The sequence below is a fragment of the Ictidomys tridecemlineatus genome, chromosome 1 (genome assembly GCF_052094955.1).
Source record: "Ictidomys tridecemlineatus isolate mIctTri1 chromosome 1, mIctTri1.hap1, whole genome shotgun sequence".
NCBI classification, from domain to species: Eukaryota; Metazoa; Chordata; class Mammalia; order Rodentia; family Sciuridae; genus Ictidomys; species Ictidomys tridecemlineatus.
In genome coordinates, this window is record NC_135477.1 from 156,645,392 (window position 1) to 156,667,033 (window position 21,642).

The window sequence follows — 21,642 nt, forward strand, 5'->3', positions numbered from 1 at the left end:
GGCCATTTACAGAGGTATGAATGGAGTTTGCATGTGTGCACACAAAAGGCCCTCATGGTGCAGGCTTGAGCTGCAGGTGGGCAGAATGACAAGGACATAGGGGACCAAGAGATGAGAAAGGAAGTGGCCAGAGGATAGGAATCAGTTCTCTCCCACCACCACGTTCTGTCACGGAACTTCAGTGAGTCCCAGGGCTCTAAATTTGAACCTGGACTTTCAGCTATTGCAAAGGTAAGGATGAGATGTATTTAACAGTTTGTTAACTGGATTTATAACTCTAAATATTCAGTCAGGTGGAATGTAGACCTTCATTTATACTCATGCCACAGACCATAACAATGTCGGAGCTGGACCTGCTTTGGATAATAGAATGAAGAATGACTTAAATTGTCTCCCTCCTTCTCTAATTTCAACTCCTATTCCCCACCTCTCTCTCATTCCATGTTCCCTTCTTTCCCTGTTTTATTTTTATACCATATACTAAAAAACTGACAGTCTTTGTTTTAGTAATTCCACATCCATGACAATAGTAGTGTAAAAATCAAAACAAAGATTAGAAATGTTAACAAATAATTTTTACATCTAAAAATGAAAATAATTTAAATGCTACACAACAGGGAAATAATCAAATGCATTATGATATATCAGTACATTATATAACTAAGTATTTAATTATGCTATTAAGTCACTTCATATTAATGATGAATTATAATGAAAAATGCTCAAGACAATGCTATGAAAAACAAAGTACAAAGTTATAATTATTCTATGAGTATGATTTGCACATAGGGAAAAGAAACCCTCTAAAGTATTAATTGTGGTTATTTATGTCTGTAAAATTCTGGGTGAAATTCTTTTTCCTTTATGTTTTTAATTTTTTTTTTCTTCAATGATTAGGGATTCCTTTTATAATCAGGAAAAACTCACTTAAAAGTCCCAATGTGCCTGTTTCTTTGTCCAGCCCTGTGTTTTCATGAGAAAATGATGCCCTGGTTGCCTTTGACGTCACCACAAACACATCCTCCATCCTTCCGCCTCTGTGAGGTCCTGCTTCCCAAGTGCCACTTCCCTTCGGTGTCTCCTGGGGTTGGGGTTCCCCAGAGCAGCCCTGCAGGCCCTCACCCTATCCATGAAGCTGCCTCTTTGGGGGCCACCAGGAGGGTGGGCTTCATGGGGAGGGAACAACACAGGTGCTCTTAGAAAAGCCAGGTGCTCTGCCCCTCTGCTTGCAGGTGCCTGTGTGGTCCTCTGAGAGCTGTGAATGCCCCACTCCACTCAGCGCATCTGTGACTGCCTCCCTCCATGTGCCCCACGGACTTACTCTCATTCTCTTTCACTTCCTGGGAAAAGATCTGATTCCTTGGGCACGGTTGTCCAAGGAATCTCTTCTTCTTGGCAGTATGGGGATGGAAACCTGGGATGCTCTGCCACGCACTAAACCATCTCCCCAGACCTTTTTATTTTATATTTTGAGACAGCCACTCTCCGAGCTGCTGAGGCTGGCCTCAAACGTCGGATCCTCCTGCTTCAGCCTCCCGAGTAGCTGGAATGACAGGCCTGCACCACCGTGCCTCTTGTGGGAGACTTCATTCTTAACAGAGGAAGGCGAACTGAGCCCAGGGAAGGAGTCTCCAATGTCAGCATGACCGGCACATGACTTCTGAATGTAGCAGACACCCGGAGACAGAAGCAAGAAGTGAATCAAACCATGTCAATCACCATGGGATCCCTTCAAAGAAGCCCACTGAGATTTAGGAGTGGAAGGATAGAGGACACTTCCCTTAAGTATCAGAAAAACCAGAAGAAAAGCCAGGAGAGCTCAGACACCTACTTAAACTAGAAATAAAATTGTAGAGTCAGAACAGAACCTCTGTGAGCTGCCAACACTCAGCATGCCCTGAACACTTGTAAGAGGTGAAAGGAAGCAAATAGTTACATTGTTATTGCCATTGTCATCATTTTAGAAACTCTTCCAAGTGACAGATTAGCATCTTAAATATGCTCCAGTGTATTCTACCTCCTACTTTCCTCCCAAGTCACCCATACGACTTGGATTAGAGTGTGGTGAAGGCCTTCATTGGTCCCCATGTTTAAGCCCTGGGAGTCACAAGGTAATTTGGGAGTTAATTGTAAAAACTGGAATATAGACCCTTAGAGACAGGTCTCTCCCAGTAAAACCATGTGACTTCATCATCATTGCAAAACAGTAAAACAAGGAAGATTACTCTAAATTTCCAAATCCCTGATTACTCCAACACTCTATAATCCAATGGTCTTATATCCATTTTATCTCATTCTAGTATCAGAGTGATTTTTCCAATTTTTAATAATTTTGCCCTACCCCCAGAATTCCTACTGAAATTGTACTTATTTCCAGCTTGGCTAATTCAGGAATCTAATTTGATGCCTTCTTTGTTTTCTTCTGAGTTACTTTTGACCTCTTGATAAGTTCTTCAGGGGGAGGGTGCAGAGGAGAATATATTTTATTCTTCTTTGGGTAACTTCTTCAAAGCTAAAACATCTCTTAACACCTACTGTGTGCTCATGAAAGAAGACTCAAAGGGCTGCACACATGGTCTCTGCATCATGTAGTGGGGGAAATCCCAAGTGGATCCTGCCCTCAGTTTCCTCCCTGAAATGGAGACCATCGCACCTTCTTTTATTGCTGTTCATGAGTTTTAAGTGAGATGGTACACAAAGCTTTTTTGGCAATGTTTAACATGACCATGGCATCAGCTCTTATTTTTATCATCATCAGCATGTCTTTTCTTTCTCTGAGGTACAAAACTTTAAACCATATTCCTCACAATAAGAAAAACAGTTGGTCTCAAACAAGCCTCTGACAGTTTGGGTGCCTCCAGGAGGCAGCTAACACCATCTCCCTTCTCCGTGGGGTTTGACCTCAGCGCTGCAGCCCTGGCTCCCGCAGCGTAAGAACAGCTTGGCTTGTTGCCTTGAAACTTATTGGCACAATAAGAGATAATGATTTCCCTGTACACATTCCATCAGAGCAGTTATTATTTAAGTATTTCCCTTATTCCTCCTTTACCGGAAAACAATCCCTTATAGAAATCAGCTGAGGAAGACACTAATAGCAACTTCAAACAGAGCTTTCTCCCTGCCCTGACTTGGCAAGGAGGTCTCTTTGGAGCAGCTCACCTCAGACCCAGGAACAGAATGTGACAAAATAAGTCCCCGTGGACCGATGTGGGCCCCAGACAGTTGGCAGCTTTGGGGCCAGCAGGGTCAGTAATAATTGGTTTCCTCAATTGAGGTCCCATTTGGATCCTGTTTGCTAGTCCCAGAAGGTCAGAAGCCATGCTATAAAAATAAGAGATTTTTCTCTCCTCTGCCCACCCTCCATGCCTTCTATGATATTTCTTCTCTGTCCCTTGGGAAATGTGTGTCTTTGTGGGATCTGTCCTCTGCCCTTCTTTTGTAAGCATACCAAGGCAAAGATCCATTTAATTTTCAGAAACCGTGTTTGTCAATAAATTGCCTTTGCTCTGTCTTGGGAGGGGCACTGCCACCCCCTTCCCTGAGCAGACGTTCCCCAGGTACGAGGAGCTTTTCTCATTATATCTGTCTCGACCTCTGGCGTGGGTCTTCTTTTCAGCGTCTCCTTGGGCTTTTCTTATCAAGCTTTACACTCCTCAACTTCCCTCTGTAATCGGCCGCATCCTCCTCAGCACCTGGTGTTGGAGCCCTTGCTGATGTCCTCTGTTATAACCTTGATTATTTCCCCCTCTGCTTTCACCAGAGCCTCGACAATTGCAACTGTCCTCCTTGCTCTCACCAAACCCAGCCCTGCAGCTATTTTGCTTCTAGCTCCTTCCAACCTCGCCTTCTGTAGGAGACCAGACGTGAGGAGTGAACGGGTGCCATTCCTCCACCCCATGAGGATTTGTTCATTAAACACCTCCTAACATGCCAGCAACTGTTCTGGATGCTTATGACACACGTGCTCCCTGCCCTTATGGGGTTTATAGTTGAGTCAACATGAAAGAGACATGGAAATAAGGCAGTATTAGATGGCAAGCCCAGAGAGCCCACACCATCACGAGCTCAGGGACTCCATGGGGTCCTGGAAGTCTCTGAGAATCACACAAGCCACCCTTTCCACCCCCTGCTACATCACACACATACCCAACATCTGTCGAATATCACATGAACTACTAGCTCGAGGTAGTACACATTTCAACATTAGATCACAGTATGTTCTTTTCAACGGTGCTATAGCTAAAAAGCTGGATTTTCAGCAGTTTCTGTGATAAAAAAAAATATCCTGTGAAAATCAAGGCAGTGTCCTAAATGATTCTGAAATTTGAGAAAGAGGAAGATCACCCAAGAACTCTGTCCAATCCCATAAGTAATCGTGGTTGTTCAAGAATTAATTTAAAATGCTCGATTTCCTTTTCTTTGTGAGAATTAATTTTCAAACAGCATAAGTTATCGGGGACATGATTACTACTACTTCGTTCAACCCTAACTACTTTAGAAAGTTAACTGTTAGGTATTTCTTTTGGCCTTGAGATTCTGCAAAGACATTATGAAGACACCAAGGCCACCATGACAGAGAAAGTTTGGGAATCTCTGACTGAGGCAGACATCCGAGAGAGGAGAAGGATTTGTTAGTTGAGGGAAAGAAGGTTCCAGACCATATACCAGGATAGCCAAGGTCAATTTGGAGAATTATCAATTGTCTAGGACATGCTTATTCCTTGGTCTTTCATAGCAAAGCTCCATCCAGGTTCACTCACTCACAATTTGCATACCCTTCCTTGACCCTGAGACCCTGCCCAAACACTTTTCCCTCCTATTTTCACATCTCCAAGGCCTGGGTTCAGGCCCAAGCAGGAAAAGTCAATAAGTGATAAGATTACTGGAGTGGGGCAGACAGAGGGATGCCCCAGGAATGCTGGTAGCAGGCAGAGTAAGGGGCTTCAGGTGTCTGCCTAGCAGGTCTGACAGCAGGTAACAGAAAGCCAGCCAGGAAGAAACTGGATTTAAGAGACAGGACTACACTCCTGGAAGGAACTGAGCCCCTGAACAGGAAACCAAGCAGGGACACAGTTCCCAGAAATGGAGCACAGGGCGGGGGGTTGATGACAAAGAACAAGGTAGGAGCCCAGTTTCGAGAACAGGCACCAGGGACCAGCTGAGAGGAAGCAGTCTATTTTTATAACAGGGAACATCAGAAACAACTTTAATGTCCACAAGTAGGAGATCAGTAAATAAATCGTGGTCACACTATACTATGGAATATTGGCACAGCATGGGAATAAAAAAAAAAACAGTGTTCTGTAAAACTATGTAATAACATGAGAAACTTTCTTAAGCCATGTACACTGATAAGTTGGAAGAGCCCATTGCAACCTGTATTGTAAAAGAAAAAAAAATTGAAAAGTAGCTAGAGGGCTATATAACCAAATATTATCTAAATGGGCAGAGTGTAGCTGATTTTAATTTTTCCTTTTTCTATTTTCTATATTTTCCAAATGTTCTAAATTAAAATAAAAGATCACCTTGGTTACTTTCACAAAAAAAGACATAAAAATAAGAGCCTTTTGCAATAACAACTTTTCTCACCGCAGACTAAAGTCATAGGTGAAATCCATCTCTCCGGATAGGTAGATCCTCTCTACTAATAAGGCAGGTCAACAATTAGAAGGTAGGAGACAGGGCGACATGGATGTTTGCTGCAACATCAAGGCCATCCTGGCTCTAGGGAAGATTACAATACACTAGCAACCCAGCAGCTATACTGCTGGTCCCCATATCCTTCACTGATGCACATGGCCAGGTGTGACATCACTCTCCAAGTGCAGCAACTGGTCAACCTACCTCTGACACTTCAGCTGTCTGGTGAGGTTAACCCAGGAAGTAAGGTCGGAAGTCGTTGCAGGAATATCAGGATGACACTGTCCTGGCTAGTATCAGAATGCAGAGCCAGGGACCAGCAGTCTAGCTTGAATTCTGACCCCAGTCTCCAAGCAGCCATGTGATTTTTGGGTAAAGCACATCTAAACTCATTTCTTTATTTATAATGTCAGGGAAATAATAACATCTACCCTACTGGGTAGTTGTGAGGTTTAACCAGATAAATGGGTCCTATGCTTTGTAAACTACAAAGTCATGCATATATCAAGTTCATTATTATTACCTGCTTGTGGGAGATTCCACTAACTTGACAACTAACATTACAGCAGTATCAGAAATTCCTCAAACTCTAGAAAACACACCATCCTCATATAAAGCAGTTTAGCCTTTGTACTTGTATGAACTCTCATACTAACAAACCACATGGCCCTATCTCCATGGGGAGAGTGCAGTCTAGGGAATTAGGGAAATTCCATGAAATCACTCCCCAGACTCTAACGCTCCAAGAGAGCTAGAGAAAACCAATGAGAAGAGCCCTGTGTGATTTTTGCTTAGCATTCAATATCTCTAGCTAAGACATTGGTGTATCTGTGCTTTCTAAAGACCCTAAACTTTATCTGAGCCTCAGATCATGACCTGGGAAATAGCCAGAGAAGATTAACTGAAAAACCAAGTTTAAGCCATGCATGGGGGGGCATGCCTGTAATCCCAGTGACTCAGGAAGTTCAAGAAGGAAGATTGCCGGTTCAAAGCCAGCCTCAGCAGCTTAGCAATGCCCTAAGCAAGGCAGTAAGACCCTCTCTCAAAGTAAGAAATCTATAAATAAAAAAAGGCTTGGGGCTGGGGTTGTGGCTCAGCAGTAGAGCGCTCGCCTAGCACGTGTGAGACCCTGGGTTTAATCCTCAGCACCACATAAAAATAAATAAAATAAAGGTATTGTGTCCAACTACAACTAAAAAATAAATATTTTTTTTAAAAGGCTTGGGCTGTAATCCCAGTGGCTTAGGAGGCTGAGTCAGTAGTTATCATGAGTTCAAAGCCAGCCTCAGCAATGGCGAGGCACTAAGCAATTCAGTGAGATTCTGTCTCTAAATAAAATACAAAATAGGACTAGGGATGTGGCTCAGTGGTTGAGTGCTCCTGATTCAATTCCCAGTACCAAATAAATAAATATGGGCTGGGAATGTGGCTCTTTGGTTAAGTACCCGTAGGTTCAATCCCTAGAACCAAAAAAGAAAAAAGAAAAAATAAGTTTAAGAGGATCTCATCTCTTAGAGATCCTGAGGAGCCCCAAGAAGACCATAACAAATTAGTTTCTCACTGGATTTACAGATTTTATATTGGAAGGACGAGAGAGAGGAAGGAAAAAAAGAAAGAGGGGAAGGAGGGAGGAAGGAAGAGATGGAGAGGGAGGGAGGAAGAGAGGAGGGAGGAAGGAAGGAAAGAAAATGAGGTCTGGATGTTTTAGTGGGAAGAATGAGAAATCTTCTTGATCCCCCTAGAAACTAAATATAGCATTAAGCTGATTAGTCTTTTAACCCAACCAAAGAACCATAGACAAAGGATAGAACCCACTTATGGATTCTTGGAGTTGTAAGAAGACTTGGTTATCATTAAGTTTCTCATCCAAGAAGCTATGCTCTCTGGGAACCACATGAAGCACTGAAAGTTGTCATTAACTCAGCAGACCAGGACCTCCATCCTGTTCTTCCCCCTGTGTGTCCTTCTCTGAAGAGCGCCAATGCCAGGCACCTTCCAGTATTGCAACCTGTCCCATTCCGACTGTCTTCTAAGCTATTCTTCCACCCAACAAATTTCTGTTCTCCCTTAGACTGTGCAGTAAGTAGCTGCCTACCCAGGACCCCACATGCTCCCAGCCCAGGGTCCAATCCTGACCCTTGTCCAGGTGAAGCTTACTAAGAGAAACTTGTTCAGAAGCCCCTAAACCTGGAAAGAAGCTTCTCTATCCCATCTCCTAAGTTTCAGAGTCAAAGCTCTGGGTCTCCAAATTTCTTCATAGTCCTTGAATTTCTGTTAATATATGTGAACATCCTCAAATTCAGTAAAGATAAATAGGAACCACTGCTTCAAAGTTAATTTATTTTGACTGAGTAAAAGAAAAGGAAAATCAACTCCTTTTGTAGGATTTTTCATTTGCTTCTGAGAACACTGAATCTGTCCCCAAAGCAGGGTGTCAGGGACATACCAGTCTTCTCTAGCTTCTTTCTTCTTGCCTTGTAATTTCCTTTCAACTTGAAAAGTACAGTTTCACCTGGAATTCTTCGCAGGCAAAACACACCACCTTACTCTACCCCACCCCCAGCCTGGGATGCCAGGAATTTTTCTCAGGCTTCTCACAAAGCTGGCCAATATTGGGGGACACATAATGCCCTATCATTCATTTGCTTAAAAAATATTTTCAAGTATTTACAATGTACCAGTGATGACACTAAACACTATCTAATTAAGAAAAGTAATCTTCTCAAAAAGATGCACACCAAAGTTGTTTATTTTAACAGTGTAAGAAATTCAAGTTAAAGATCTAATGAACATCTTGCTAGCTGGGAGAAGCAAGGGTGGTGGGGATCTGGGAGTGATTCCCAGTGATCTTAAGGTGAGGATGGGCAGGAGAGAGTTTTTGCTTTGTAATCTCCACAAATAGACACCTTGCTTGATACTTCACGGTTTTTTTTTTTTTAATTTGTTTTTGGTACCAGGGATTGAACTCAGGAGCACTCACCATTGAGCCACATCCCCAGCCCTATTTTGTGTTTTATTTAGAGACAGGGACTCACTGAGTTGCTCAGCACCTCCCCTTGCTGAGGCTGGCTTTGAACTCTCTATCCTCCTGCCTCAGCCTCCCAAGCCGCTGGGATTACAAGTGTGCACCACAATGCCCGGCAATACTTCAGATTTTGTAGAGAAGAAAGAAATGGCAGAAGGAAGACCCTAGGGCTTGAAGGAAATGGCTCAGAGAAGGGGTTCAAATATCCTCTCTCTCTATTCCCCCCTTACCATAGGCCTGTGTAGAAAGACAACTTACTTCCCAGAACAGAATCACCCAAAGGAGACCAAAGCCTTCGGAGTCATGGCCACTTTCTTCACCTACCCTCTAAATTCATATTTGAATCAAGACACTTCATAATTGGTACAAGTGACAGATTTGAGGGGGAAAAAGGAATAATGCAAAACGGCCAGCAAGAACAGATTTTCCTGTGATTGAAGATGGCAATAATAAGACAAAAGACAGATTTTTGCCTTCAAGAAACTATCTCCTCATTGCAGCCAAAGCAACACAAAATTTAAGGCAAACATTCCATTATTTTCCCCCCACTGTTTGGAAATATGGAAAAAGAAAATCTTGCCATGATTTTTTTTTCCTTGTGGGTTTTTTTTTCTGCCTAGTTCTACCAGAAATGACACTTTTTTCCCCCTCTTTATCCTACAGTGTTAATAAATGACAGGGTATGATTCTTCTGGTGCTTGGAACGGAGGACAGATCCTGCAAAGAAAAGAGCCTGGATGAGAGACAGTCTGCAGGAAATTGTGAAGCTGCTAAGAAAACAGAGGCCCCCTCAACAGGCAGCCTTCACAACATTAGTCTTTTTGAATCTGATGAAAATATTATCTGCCTTATTGATCACCAGCTCCCTAAATAGAGCAGAGCTGTTTATAACAAATGCAACCAGCAATCACAAATGTGCAAAACAATAACATGCTACCCTCATATCCTATCTACCTACCCAATATCAAACACCAGACAGGGCAAATTGAAGCATGTACTTTTTTTTTTAATTAGTCCATTGTAGATATACATAATAGCAGGGTTCATCTTGACATAATTGTTCAAGCCTGGAATATAGTTTGCTCTGATTCGGTCTCCAGGACTTTCTCCTTCTCTCCCCTCTTTCTTCCCTTGTTTCCTTTCCTCTACTTTACTGATCTTCCTTCTATTTATTTGTGGTTCTTTTTAACTAGTTTTTAATACACACACATACATACATAAAGGTGAAATTCACTATGGTATATTCATACATGTACATAGGAAAGTTTGATCAGATTCATTCCAGCATTAGATTAATTCTTCCCTTCTTTTTTTCTTTCTTACCCCTCACCCCCAACCCTTACTTTGGTCTAGCTTCCACATATGGGAGAAAAAAAAACCACTCAACTATTTACTTTCTAGATCTGGCTTATTTTCCTTAGCATGATGTTCTCAATTTCCATTCATTTACCAGTATGTGGTGCCATGATTTCATTCTTCTTCATGACTGAGTAAAACTTCAGTATGATTATATACCACATTTGTCTCTTACCCATTCATCTGTTGACAGGTACCTAGACTAGTTACAGAACTTGGCTACTGTGAATTGTGCTGCTCTAAAAACTGATGTGGCTGCATCCCTATAGTATACTAATATTAGATCATTTGGATAAATACCAAGGAGTGGAATAGCTGGGTCATATGAGGGTTCCATTCTTAGTTTTTTGAGGGATCACCATATTGCCTTCCAGAGTAGTTGTAATAATTTGCCATCCCACCAACAATGTTTCAGTGTACATTTTCCCCCCTCATCATCATTTATTAGTAATAGTATTACTGATAATTGCCATTCTGACTGGAGAAACACAACATATTAATGTATCTTTCATATGCATTTCCCTGATGACTGAGATGTTGAACATTTTTTCATATATTTATTGGTCATTTGCATTTCTTCTTTTGAGAATTATCTCCTTAGTTATTTTTCTCATTTATTAATTGGGTTATTTGTGGGGTTTTTTTTGTTTTGTTTTTTGCTTTTTGTTTTTTGGTGTTTTTTTGGTATTAAGTTTTTAAAATTTTTTATGTATTCTGAATAGAGGTACCTAAGGAGCAGGTAGCAAAGATTTTCTCCCATTCTATAGGTTCTCTCTTTACACTGCCAGTGTTTTCTTTTGCTGCAAAGAAGCTTTTTAATTTGATGCCATCTCATTTATTGATTCTTGGTTTTATTTCTTATGCTTTAGGAATCTTGGTAAGGAATTTGATGCTTGTCCAATAAACTAAGGTGTTGGGTCTAAATTTTCTTCTAGTAGTCACAGAGTTTCTGGTTTAATTTCTGGGTCTTTGGTCTATTTTTAGATGTCTTTTGTGAGAAATAGGAATCAAGTTTCATTCTTCTGAATATAGATATCCAGTTTGCCCAGCACCATTTGCTAGAAAACACTACCTTTTACAATGTATGTTTTCAGCACGTTTGTCAAGTATAATGTGACTATCTACATCGGTTTATCTCTGTGCCTTCTGTTCTATTCCATTGGCCTTCATGTCTGTTTTGGTGCTGGTCCCATACTGTTTTTGTCACTATAGCTCTGTAGTATAATTTTAGAACAGGTATTGTGATGCCTTCTGCTTCACTTTTCTTGCTTAGTATTGCTTTGGCTATTCTGGGTATCTTATTCTTCCAAATGAACTTTAGAATTATTTATTTTTATAGTTCAGTGGAAAATGTCATTGATAATTTGATGGGGATTGCATTGAATCCATATAATGCTTTTGGTAGTATGGCCATTTGGCAATATTCATTCTCCCTATCCAACAACATGGGAGGTCTTTCCATCTTCTATGGTCTTCTTCAGTGTTCTGTAGTTTTCATCGTAGAAGGACTTTCACCTCCTTGGTTAGATTTATTCGTAAGGTTTCTGTTTTGCTTTGTGGTGTGTGTGTGTGTGTGCATGTGCGCATGTGTGTGCATGTGCGTGTGTGTGTGTGTGTGTGTGTGTGTGTGTGTGTTGAGATTATTGTGAATGGGATAGTTATCCTAATTTTTTTTTCAGCAGATTCTTTATGGGAGTGTAGGAAAATGATTAACTTCTGTGTGTTGGTCTCATATCCTGCTGCTTTGCTAGATTTGTTTATTAGCTCTAGAAGTCTTCTGGTGGAGGTTTTATTTTTTGGGGGGTGGGGGTTGTCTTCTAAACATAGGATCATGTCATCAGCAGAGATGATTTGACTTCTTCTTTTTCTCTTCATATCTCTTTAATTTCCTTCTCTTACTTAATTGCTCTGGCTGGAGTTTTAAGGAATATGTTGAATAGGACTGGTGAGAGTGGAAATCTTTGTCTTGTTTCTGTTTTTAAAGGATATGATTTTAGTTTTTCTCTGATCAGTATGATGTTATCCTTGGGCTTGTAATATATAGACTATACAATGTTGGGGTAAGTACCTTCTATCCCTAGTTTTTCTAAATATGAATGGGTGTGCTGGACTTTGTCAAATGCTTTTTCTTTATCTGTTCAGATAATCATGTGATTCTAGTCCTTAGCTCATTTATGTGGTGAATTACATTTATTGATTTGCCTATGTCGAACCAACCTTGTATCCTGGGGATAAAACCCACTTGATTATGTATATTATCTTCTGAATGTGTTGTTGAATGAGGTTTACCAATATTTTATTAAGAATTTTTTGCATGTATATTCACCAGAAATATTGGTCTAAAGTTTTCTTTCCTTGATGTATCTTTGTCTGGTTTGGGTATCACAGTGATACTGGTTTCATAGAATGGATTTGGCAGTGTTCCTTTCTTTTCTGTTTCATGGAATAATTTGAGGAGCATTGGCATTAGTTCTGCTTTAAAGTTCTGGTAGAATTCAGCTGAGCATCCATCTGGTCCTGGACTTTTCTTTGTTGGAAGGCTTTTAATAGCTGCTTCAATTTCAGTATTTGATATTGGTCTGTTTAAGTTTCCTGTATTCTCATGGTTCAATTTGGTCAGGTCATGTGTCTGTAAGAATTTGTCAATTATCTGCAAGATTTTCTAGCTTATTGGAGTATAATTTTTTTTTAAAAAAAGTTTCTTATGATCCTCTGGATTTCAGTAGTGTCTGTACTGATATATCTTTTTCATCTCTAATTTTGTTAATTTAGGTTTTCTCTTTTGGTTAGTTTGGCTAATCTTGTTTATCTTTTTAAAGAACCAACTTTTTGTTTCATTGATCCTTTGTATATATATATTTTTTTTATTCTCAACTTCATTAATTTCAGGTATGGTTTTAATGGTTTACTGACTTCTACTGATTTTTGATATTGGTTTGTTCTTCTTTTTCTAGGGCCTTAAGATATAATATTAGCTTATTTTATATCTTTCCCATTTGTATTTTGTGTATGTGTGTAGGAATTTGGTGCTATAAACTTTCCTCTTAGAACTGCTTTCATACTCTTCCGGAGATTTTGATATGCTGTTTCTCTATTTTTATTTGCTTCCAAGAATTTTTTATTTCTCTCTTGATTTCTTCTGTGATCCATTCCTCACTTAAAAGTATATCATTTAATCTCCAGGTATTAGAATATCAGTTTCTCTTTTATATCTTGTCATTGCTTTCTAATTTTATTCTATTATGATCTGATAAGATGCAAGGAATCATCTCTATTTTTGCTAAGATTTGCTTTGTGCCCTAATATATGATATATTTCAGAGGACATTCCATGTGCTGCTGAAAAGAAAGTGAATTCAGTTGTTAATGGATGTACCATTTTATAGATGTGTGTTATCCTTTTGATTAATAGTATTTTTATTTTATTTTTTTTGAAGGGCATGATAGTTTATTTTAAAAAATTGTACCACACTGATCATGTTGACCAGCATACACATGATAATGGCTTTTCTCTTGGGTATCAACATTGCAGTATTTTTGTATACTGAAATGTTTCAAAGGACCAAGAACGTTAAGAGAATAAAGATCTTAAATGAAAATGGACACTAATAACTCTGGTGCTCTAACCCACAGAATTAATTTAAACCCCTTATGAATCAGCGACATAATGTTATCTAGTTATGAAGAACAAAAGTTCTCTTAGAAGTAGACAGCACGGACTTATACTTTTTTGTACTTTAATCTTTAGTTTTTATTAAGCTATGTCCACCCTGGCTAAAGCACAATCATACAATGATACCTCAGATAATTTCCATGCTACCATTGCATAAGTTTAGTCTTTTTTTTTTTACTAAAAAAAAAAAATCAAACCATCATCAAAATAAAGAGGCAAATAAATGTGACTTTCAAATCATTTGAAAAGCATAGTGCTTTTTTGTCCAATACAGATTCAAATGCTATAAATTTCAAACTTCTGCAATAAAATTAATTTATATATATCTATTTATATATGGGTTTTGTTTATAAGAACTGTATTTTTGAATCAATAAGAGAAAGTTACTCTTTAGAGAACAATATATTTGGTGGCATTTCCAAGTATCTGTAATAGACAAAGCCACATAATGTTAAGTCTGGCTCTAAGTATTATAAGGTACAAAATTTTGACCAGAGACCAAAATTATATAATCAGATATTAAAAATCCAACCCATATGAGACTATTTTTGAGAGAGTAAATGTGCTGTTGAGTAACTATTCCAATAACCTTTTCTTCTTATGCCTTTCTGCAAACCAACCTTTTTTTTCTTTTTTTAATCATTGTGACTCACCACTATTTCATACTGATCTCTTTACTTCCATGTTACCATTTCAGTACCGGGATTTCTGAGGCAGCGTTAAGTTTGATTTCATAAAACAGTAGACACTTTAACCTTTCAGTGACAGTTTAAATCTGTAAACTCAAGAATCACATTATTTAGCTCAGCAACTATAAAAACATTTGAGGTTTTGGCATTTCAAGCCAGAATCTCTTTGTGCTTTTTAAATTCAGCTGCTTTTGAATGTTTTTGGTATTTATCAGCCATTTGTATTTCCCTTATAATAAAATACATTTAAAATAGTTTTTAAGGTTAAATGTCGGGGGGTAGGGCTTTAATCAATACTTTCTTTGTTTCAGCACAGTTTAAATCAGTAACTTTTTCCTTCAGTATTGGAATAGTAGAAATTATTTCTGGTCCCTCCTTAGATCAACCAACACTACTTTTATCACGTATAACATTGAAATTTACAGACATCCCTGAAAAGTTTTTGATTAAGTAAACGAGTGAATCACAGTGGAGTCTCAATCAGTTAACAGCGTAGATCCATTTATAAACAAACAAATAAACAAACAAAAAAACTGAATATTAAAAGAAAACCTTCAAGCTTAAAAAAAAAAGAAAGAAAGAAAGAAAGAAAGAAAACCCTCCCAGGAACTGAAACCAAGTGTGTGTTGTCACTGATTCTGTACTTGTCTCCCCTGATTGATCAGACTCCTCTTTCTCCATATTATAAGACGTGTTTGCTAAAATCCTCACGCCCAGTTTTCAGGACACTTGCGTGAAGAGGCTATGCTACCGTAGCATCTAAGAGAATATAGTGCACCATCTCTTCCCTAATAGACTTCGTATCCAGAGGTGAGTATCGAGTCTCACTCCACTGCGTTCACCAGCATGTTTCAGGAGATAATACTTGCTGTGCAGATTGATGACAGCTGATCCTCTAACTCCCCCCCCCCACCCCTGCCAATATGAGGTTATAACCAGTTTATCGTCATGTACACTGGCTTTTTACTCTTTCAATCAGAAAAGTTGTGGCTTCCTTGGGGGGTGGGACGCAAAATGAAAAACCAAGAGTCTAAAGGCACAAAGTCAAATAGCTGCTCTAGTTGGAATTTGTAAACAGAGAACAGGTTGAATTTAGGTAATCCCAATCTGAGAGTGAAAAGGCATCCACAGCAGGCTTTATCCAGCCAGCTTCTTTGAGACCCTTCATGGGTTTTGAGGTCTACAAAGTATGCACTAGAATACCCATACTTCAAAAAGCAATAAGGCAAATAGTATAATCATTATTCCAAAAGTTACAATGGTAGTGTAGGCATACATAGTATAATTTAGTTACAATGTGTGGTACTGTTTCTATGATATAGCCATATTAATGGTTTCTCTCCTACATAATTATATATTCAGCTGGCTTTCAGTTGAACACAAAACCATCCTTGTACCACCACTGATAGTTGGCAATAGCTCTTTGACAGCAGTTTTTATTCTGCTGTAGAAATTATTCTTGAACTGAAAAAAGTTCACAATCCAATGTCCAGTCATTAAACACTATCATATTTGTGAAGAGCTTCTTCCAACTTCTGGGTCACTTTTTGGAAAAATATTATTTGTTGTTGTAAGAAATGCTGCATCTGTGATTTAAAGTCTCTTACTCGAATTTGATGGAAGTGGTGAATTTCAGCCAAAGTGGCAAAAGAAATAGTGTTACAGCGATCCTGAATGCCATCAGCCTTTTGGACCTCCATCTTCCCTTCTTCCACGTGTCGCCTATTCTCCTTTACTTTGGTAAGAGCTCCTTTCTGGACATGGATGATATCCGGGAAGTTGGCCAGGTGCCCTTGATACAGCGCTAACAGGTCCATTACTGGGTCCAGGTCCTGCCTGGGCTGCTCGGCAAAGAGCTCGCCGATGGCGTCATAGGCATCTCCGGTGAAGGAAATGGCCTGATTCAGGCCTGCTGAGAAAGCCTGCTGGTCCAGCTCAAAGGCCTGGCTGAGCCCACGGAAAGACTGGCCCACCTTCTGATACTCCTTTTTGAAGCCCGTCACCTGCTTGCGCCTGAACTCGTTGGCAGTGCGGTTGAGCTGCAGCGTGCTGTCATCCATCTTCTTGGTGAAGCACTTGAAACCATCTATCTTGCTCTCTACCTCCTGCAGGTCAAGAGCTGCTGCGGGCAGTGTGCTCAGGGTCAAAAAGAAGTTAGCGCCCACCATCTCGTCCTTCTCGGCCTTCCTCTTGCCCTGTTTCCAGGCCTTCTCATCTGTGCTAATGGGGCAGGTCAGGAAGTGCTGGAAGACATCACACTGTGCCAGCACTGGGTGGCTGGCCATGTGGTTCATCCACCAGATCAGGCCTTCCCTGCGCTTGGAGATAAAGTCCTCTTCGAAGCGGCCAGTAGCCTGCTTCTCGGGCAGATGGGGGACAGAGATGACAAGGAACTTCTCAGCCAGGCGTGCATACAACCAGTCGAAGTGCTTGTAGCGCCTGTGCACCGGGACCTGTGTGTGCGTGGGGACCAGCTTGTAGGAGATGTAGCTCTTCATACCCTTGAACTTAGTCTGCTTGGTGGGGTCGTCGATGGTGCACTGGAAGGGGTAGGGGTTCTCCTGCCACTCGGGGCTGTAGGGCCCTAGCACCACGCATAGCTTGTCCCCATGCTTCACGAAGCCCGAAGCATCGCCCAACACGAAGGCCTCCCCACCTGACTTGACAAAAGTGGAGAAGCGGTTGAGGTTGCGGCTCACCGTGGCCGAGCTCTTGGCCCCTGAAGGGTGGTGCTGCGGAGGAGCTGATCCCCCACGGGAGCCCAGCGACAAGTCAGAGCCGGTAGACAAGGGGTAGCGGCTAGCAGCGCCGCCACCCGCGGACGACAAGCCGTTGAGGTCCGGGTAGGTGCCGCTGCACAGCACGCCAGGCTCGTCGGCCACCGTGGAGCTGTCGTCCCACTCGTCGTCCCAGTCATCGTCGCTGCCCTGGCTGGCCAGTTAGCCGCCGTAAAGTTGCTGAGGCGACGGCTGCAGGACACCCCCGGCATACGGAAAGCCCGCGCTGGGTGGCTGGAAGGTGCTCGGCGGCGGCGCCTGCTGCGGCTGCAACAGCGGCTGGAAGGCATCGGGCGGCGGCTTGAAGGAGGCGGGCGGAGCGGCCGGCAGGGGCTCCAAGCCGCCAGGCGGCACGTTAGCATAGCGAGCAGGGGCGCCCGGACCGCCGTCGCCAGCCGGGCCGGGCTCGGGGGCTCGGATCACCTGCACGTAGGAGGCCGGGAAGGGACCGCGGTCGCCGCGGCTGTTGACTCCTTCGAGCCAGCCCTCAATGTCCTGCTCGCTGCACAGGCTCAGCACCTCGTTGCTCCCGCAGCGAGATCTCGCCCGGGTTCTCCGACCTGAAGTCGTACAACGCCTGGGCGCGCAGCGCCACGGTCCTGGCGCCTTGGCGGGAGGTCCCGATACCGGCGCCCCGTACCCGGGCCCCGTCCAAGGTGCTCACGGTGCTACCCGCACCCTGGTACACGGACTAGAGCCCTGAAGGCAGAGCGCAGCCCGCTTCCCCGGCCGCCGGTAGCGCCCTCCGCGCAGCTCCGCTTGCAGCCCAGACTGCAGCACAGGGCCGCCGCCGGCCGGGGGGCCTTAATAGTATTTTTAGTTCTGAAGAGTTTGCACTTAGTCTATGTATGGATGCTCTCTCTAGTGGTGAGAGGGTTATGTTGAAATCACCCAGTATTGTTGTATTATGTTCTATTTGATTCTTTATACTTAGAATGATCTGTTTTATGTATGTAAATGCAGCACTGTTTGGAGCATAAATATTTACATTTATTATATCTTGTTGTTGGAAGATTCCCTTAACCAGTATGAAGTAACCTTCTTTGTCTCTCTCTGATTTATTTTGGTTTGAAGTCTATATTGTCTGATGTGAGAGTAGCTATCCTTGCTCACTTTTGGTTTCCATTTGCATGATATATCTTTTTCCATCCTCTGCCTTCAGCATGTGGATATGTTTGTCATTAAGGTGAGTCTCTTGTAAACAACATATGGTTGGGTGTTGTTTTTTAATTCAATATTCCAATCTGTGGCTTTTGATTGAAGAGTTTAGATAATTTACATTAAAGAGATGATTTTTATTTCCTAACATTTTGATTAATTTCTAATGCTTAATTCAGACTTGATTCTTCTTTAATTGACTACTCTTCTTGTGCAATTCATTCTTACCCTGGGTTTCATTTTTATTTCTTCTGCATGAAATATTTTATCAAATATGTTTTATAATACAGGCTTAGTGATTATGAGTTCTTTTAATTTCTATTTATCATTGAAGGCTTTTATTTCATCTTAATCCTGAAAGATAATTTTCTGGATATAGTAATCTTGGTTGATACCCATTTTCTTTCAGGACTTGGTATACATCATTACATGCTCTCCTGGCATTTAAAGTCTCTGGGTTGAGAAATAGTTTATATCTGAATCACTTTACCTCTAAATGTGACCTTCCATTTTTCTCTTGTGGCTTTTAAAATTCTATCCTTATTCTGTATATTAGGCATTTTCATTACACTGTGTTTTAGAGTTTTAGGATATTTTCTGATCTTGCCTATTTGGAATATTATGTGCTTCTTCTATTTGTGTTTCCATCTCATTCCTAAAATTTAGAACGTTTTCTAATATTATTTAATTAATGAGTTTTTACATTCTTTTAGTTTGTATTTTGGAGGCTTTTTCTATCCTAATGATTTTTTTTTTTATTTGTGGTGCTGGTCATTGAACCCAGAGCCTTGTACATGCGAGGCAAGCACTCTACCAACTGAGCTATATCCCCAGCCCCCAGTGATTTTTAAGTTTGGTTTCTCAACATTGTTCCAGATATTTTTAATATTCTGGCCATGGTCTCTTAGCATCTTTTTTTTTAATTGTCAACTTTGTTTTCAAGATCATATACTTTGTCTTCAAAGCCCCAAAATCTGTCTTCAAATTGGTCTAATCTATTAGTGATGCTTTCCATTGAATTCTTAATTTAATTTATTGATTCTTCTATTTCCAGGATTTCTGTTTGGTTCTTTTTCAGAATCTCTATATATTTACTAAAATGATTTTTCACTTCCTATATTTTCTAAGTTTATTTCTTACATCTGATTTTAGCTAATTAAGCATTTAAACTATGAACTCTCAAAATTCTTTTTCCAATACTTCCTCCACCATGGTGCCCATGGTGTCAGTTGTTGAAGTGTTCTGGCTGTTTGGGGTCATTTGTTTTCTTGATTTTTCACCTACTCATCTATTGGGATGATTATTGCCTTTTCTTTTATGCAAGAGACAATTTAGTTAGTTTTTGTCTCATAAGAGTTCTGAGCTGGGTGAATATCCAGGTATTGATGCTTTCACATAAGGTGTGTCCTCTACTCTTCCGAGTATCAGCAACACTTGAGAGAAGACACTAAATTCTATTCACTACAATTACTTTAGAACAAAGCCACATAATAGTCAACCTTAGGAAAACCCCCGTAATTGTTGATTCTGTTCAACACAGTTCCTCTTATCCAGGTATAAACCTGTAGTAAGGTTCTCTCTGGCCAGCTGGTCTCCTTCACTGGCTCCTTTCTGGGCTGTGGAAAGGTGGTATTTCTACCTAGCTCTGCTTCTCTATCCTCAGCCATACATTTTGATCACATGAATTTTGGGAAATTATAATAATCTGAAAGATCACCAGATTCTCAGTGTCAGGTATAGTTTGCTTTGAAGTATTGAAATATTGAAACCCCAAATTAATTTTTCCCAGGAAAGTTTTGATATTTTTTTTCTAATTTTTCTATTTCCCTCTCTGTAGATTGCTAGAGTTGAATGGAAACATGGAGATATTCTAATATGATGACCTCATTTTATAGCAAGGAAAACTGACGTCTCCAAAAGAGACAGTAACTATTTTCAAGGTGATATAGGGCAGTAGCAAAGTTGGGATTAGGACTCAGATGCCCTGATTAGCTGATTAAAACTGATTTCAGTTTTGGAAGGGCCTATTAGCTTTGCACAGAGAAGTTTTTTTGTTTTGTTTTGTTTTGTTTTGTTAAGAGAGATGGTATCCCCTTTAAGCTAGCCGGGAAATTCTTCGGCCCCTTACCTTGCCATTTCTAAGGAATATACAATGTGAGTCTTGAGGATGTCTGCAGCTTTAAAAAACAAAGGTGCACCTCCTCTGTGGTTATCCTCCCAGGGTTGGTGAGATTGTTTCTAAAGGTTGGTATGTGTTTTTTCTTTAATGCATCTTGGAGCAAGCTGTCACTCTGTACTGTTTTCCCTCTGTTTCTCAATAATCCCAAGATTGAGTGGAGACATCATCAGGAGCCACTTCCTCTCCGAGTCAGGAAAATACACCTTTTAACCCCACACCCTGGATGCCTAACCCTGGTCCTGGCTCTGACTTTTATGTTACTTATCTCCTATGTTGTTATATGGTGGGGGTTTTTTTTTCACTAATTAACAACAAAGGAAATGAGTCCTTCAGTCCCTGCAGCTCTGGTTTTTGCATATTCAGCAGGTCCAGATGCAACAGACCCATGATATTCTACAGCACTTACAAGTCACAACTGCCCCAGTCAATAAGGTTTGTTCCCAAACTTCAGCCGATTCTTGAGGTATTTGCTCATGAACACTCTGTAGTCTTTGGTTTTCCCCTTCCTCTCTCCACCAACATCTGAAATAGCTTTTCCTGTTAAATTTTGCATGAGTATTTTTCTCTCTCTCTCCTTTGGCAAACTCTCTGCTCCCCGTTTTCTATGCCATTTTCTCCCTGGGTCCTACTTCTGAGCTCCTCTTCATTTCCTTCTTTCCTTGATGCCCTGGAAACCACTCTCTGAGATGTGAATTATGGATCTGTGTCACTCATTCCTACACTGGTTGATGAGGTCCAAGCCTGTGAACGCTCTTGCCTTGTCCCTGAATACCAGCATTCACTGCTCTTGTAATTGTACCACTTAGTTATGCAAATATTAGCTTTATGTCTTTCTAACAAGAAAATTTAGATGAATATCTTCACATTTTAAATATATGAATAAAAAAGAACTCTAGCATTAAAAGCAATGGAAGAAAACACAGAGGATTTTTATGATTGAATCATAAAGAAAGAATTCAAGCATTTATATTTATGAGAAAACAAAATAACCTGCATAGTACTTCCATCCTCTTGTTCAAATATGCCATCTTACTTGGCTGTCAGTCTGCCTAGCCTCTGAATCAGTCACTTTGTCCTGACACTGGCTTGGGCTTCCCTTCCAGAAATGCCTCTACATGGTTGATCACAGCGACTGTCCCCATGGCC

The 21,642-nt window shown here is 40.8% G+C and overlaps 1 protein-coding gene and 1 pseudogene across 1 annotated transcript in view; both read right to left on the minus strand.

Annotated features, from left to right (window-relative positions):
* Nucleotides 1–21,642, minus strand: part of LOC144367169 (transient receptor potential cation channel subfamily M member 8-like) — a 465,203-nt gene that overhangs the window by 191,825 nt on the left and 251,736 nt on the right.
* On the minus strand, nucleotides 14,284–19,538 carry LOC101971017 (sorting nexin-18 pseudogene; annotated as a pseudogene).